This window comes from Miniopterus natalensis, chromosome 2, assembly GCF_054644295.1.
Source record: "Miniopterus natalensis isolate mMinNat1 chromosome 2, mMinNat1.hap1, whole genome shotgun sequence".
Classification (NCBI taxonomy): domain Eukaryota; kingdom Metazoa; phylum Chordata; class Mammalia; order Chiroptera; family Miniopteridae; genus Miniopterus; species Miniopterus natalensis.
Window position 1 is genome coordinate 100,372,051 of NC_142082.1, and position 3,328 is coordinate 100,375,378.

Here is a 3,328-nt window from a genome sequence, read left to right on the forward strand (position 1 = left end):
TGGGGAGTTATGATTTCCAAGCTCTTTACTCATTAGAGCTGGACTGGAAATCCCTCAGTACATTCTATTGAATTAATGAATCACAAGAATTGGGTCTGAATGAACACTTATGGAGGGAATGCACTGGAGGGAGGAGTCGTGGATGAAGCTGGGGCTGGCTGGGAGAGAAGTGGAACACTAGGGAATACAGTGCGATAGCAGATAATTGGGGAAGGAAAAATACTTTTTAAAATCCCATTAATAGAGAGTTCTGCTTAATAATGTTCTGAGTACTTGCAGATTATGTTCAGGTTACCTGCCGGTTTCGTACATATTACCAGAGGGACAGGGGGATAGATATTAAGTAAACCACAGTCCAGTTGGTCAGGATTGGTGTGAATGCTCACAACACAAGATACCCAAGGGCACGGCTTCCCATCAGTGTCCCATCCCAGGTGGCATGACTGTGCTGTTTCTGTAACCTTGGGGAGTACAGTGGCCTGGAGGACACAGTAGTAAAAACTGAGTAATGGTGGGAGAATGTGGGAGTGAAAAGATAAGAGGGTACATTTTATCTTCCTGGGGCACATGCATAGATCGGAGCTTCTCTTCCTTAAAAACTCCTTCAACTTCTTAACTGCCTTCTTAAACTCCTCCTTAGGAAAATGAAGGAGTCGAGACGGGTGGCAGCAGGGCCTGGATTCCAAGGAGGGTCCCCCCACGTCTCTGTGACCACAGGACTATTATGTGGCAAATATGTCCTGTGAAGAAAAACACAATTATTCCTTTTGGTTTCAGTTTTCTTGTGGGTAAAGTTCGGGGATTGAACAGGAGGATTTCTATGGTCTGTGAGTCTCACTGTTTTGTGAGTCTGGTTTTAAATAGGTTGGTTCCAGCAGCCCAAAGGTTCACCCAGGTTCCTTCTTTCATTTCAGAACAGCTATTTTTCCCTTCTTAAGTGACTCTTCTAGATAAAGGGCTCTCGATTGCCTGTCAGTAGTTGGCTTTCCATCCTCTTTATCTAGGGCCACCTGTGACAATTCAAGAAAGTCGGTTTGTCACACGGTTGCTGATTCAACTTTAAAGCTTACAGAACCACTTGGGAAAAAAATCAACCTTTGAGGTTTCTGAGGGGGTTTTTCCCTAATGCTTTGTAACAAATATGAATGATTTTGCATATAATTGTTCTATCATTTCTCTCTCTCATTTCTTTCTAAATAAACCTTTTTTCTGATTATAAATAAGTACATGTTATTTTTGAAAATATGGAGGATACAGAAAATGATACTATGGTATTTAATAAACAAATAAAAATGATTAGTAATTCCACCACTCAGAGATAATTGCTATTAACATTTGATATATTACTTTATGGGCTTTTTTCTATGCATTAATATGTATACTTATTTTTAATGATGTTGGGATATACTATATATTTTTTATTTCTTTTTTTCTACTCAATATCATAGCATGAAAACTTTTTCATATAATTAAATATTCTGTGAAAATATAGTGCAGTGGCCTTTCTAGACATTTATATATATGTGTGTGCATATATATATATACTCTGTTGTTTTATACATATAATTATATAGTTACATAGTATTACATATTCAGTGTTATATATTCAAATTATAAATAAACATGTCAATCCAAGTAGCTAAATTTCTATATCTATTCTTTATTATTTCATCAGTATGACTTGCTGGGTAGACAATATGTGCTCAAACTGTTAATGGTTTTATGCATGTTAAATTATTACTCTGAAAAAAAATTTAACAATTGACTCTTACTAGCAGTGTATGACAATTTGTTCATTTCGCCTCAGGCTGGTCAAATGGATTTTATCTTAAAAACAAACTCTTGGCTCATTTTGAATGTGGAAAATGACACTTTAATAGCTACTCCAATGTGAGTTCATTTCATTACTAGTGGGATTGGACATTTTCCCTTTTTTTTTTTTTTTTTTTTTGGTACAGAATAAAATTTCAGACAGGATTACAATTAGTTTGGGAGTTACACATTTTAGACTGGCTTTATGAATTAAAACTTTTTATTTCTCAGCTAGGAGCTGAGGTCTAGGAGGTGGCAGCCAGGACTTGGTGGCAGTAGTGACAGTGCCTTCACCCTGGAGCCCGCTGAGTTGGATTTGGGAGCCGGTGAGGGCCACCACCCGCAGCACATCAGTGACCAGGAGATGCCCTAAGACTTAGCTTTGGAATCAGATCCTTCTGACCATCCAAGGCAAGCACAATATTCCTGAACAAATCTCAAATGGATGTGCAAGGAGAGAGGAAGAGAGCAACCATTTAAACTATGTATTTCCAGGGCCACTTGCTAAAAAGTATAGCTCATGCTCAACAATATTTCTAGATCCCAGCACAGCCAAACCTAATCTTAGAACCCCATTAAAACATGTGTGACCTTAGCAATGTATTACCACATAAAGAACAGAGATGCAAATAGGTCCTTGGATAGTTCTGATGAGAGAGTACATCCACTCACAAGAGTAAAGCTTCCAGAAGAATACAGTAAGCATGATCTTGAACACAAATTTATTTACAAATTTATTCCTGCTTTTTAGTGCCCACAGCTAACAGCTGACTGTGCAATAGTAGCTCTGGTTTACTTAGAAAGGCTTTAACTTATGCTCAGATCAACATTTGTCCCTCTATCTGGAAAAGAATAGATTTAGGAGCCATTCTCTTGCCTCCAGGATTTGGGACAGTCAGGATGCATGGAGTGTGCACCACTGCTAGACCCTCGTGAAAGAAATGCAAAGGCATTTTTTGGAGCTACTTCAGTTTAATATTAATGTTCCTGTCAGTGTACTTTGACCTTTGCTCCTTAAGAGATGACAACCTAAATTTTCTATTTGCTCTTCTTAGCAAAGAAAGAGCACAGAACCTAGTGGCCATTTCTAGATTGTGTGAAGGCCATTGCAAAGACCTGTGTAGAGCTGCTATAAGAAGGTCTTTCAGTGCTGATCATTTCATCGGCATTCAGTGCTCTAATGCTGTCATCCTTTCTTGAGGGAAAAATGAGGGCTTGTAACATCATGAGCCCCTCATCTACGAGGACTGGAGAAATATCACCTCCCTTGCTCCAAAACCTGCAAAGTTAGTATTTTCATCTAAAAGACAGACACTGCATTCAACAGTCTCGTGGACAGCAAGGACTATGCTCATAGGAAAGAATGGGACCTTGTCGATGCAACATACTCGTCCTTTTAAATGTAAACAGTTACAAAAACCGCTCCAAAGCAAAATCTCCCAGCCCACACACAGATATCTGCTTACGATGTAAGCTGATAGCTGTCAACGAGGTGAGGGCTTTTTAATTGAAGTTT

The 3,328-nt window shown here is 38.8% G+C and overlaps 1 pseudogene; it reads left to right on the top strand.

The window, feature by feature from the left end:
• The first annotated feature begins 2,113 nt into the window (after nt 1–2,113).
• On the top strand, nt 2,114–3,012 carry LOC107534354 (cyclin-Y-like protein 1 pseudogene; annotated as a pseudogene).
• Nucleotides 3,013–3,328: the final 316 nt, after the last annotated feature.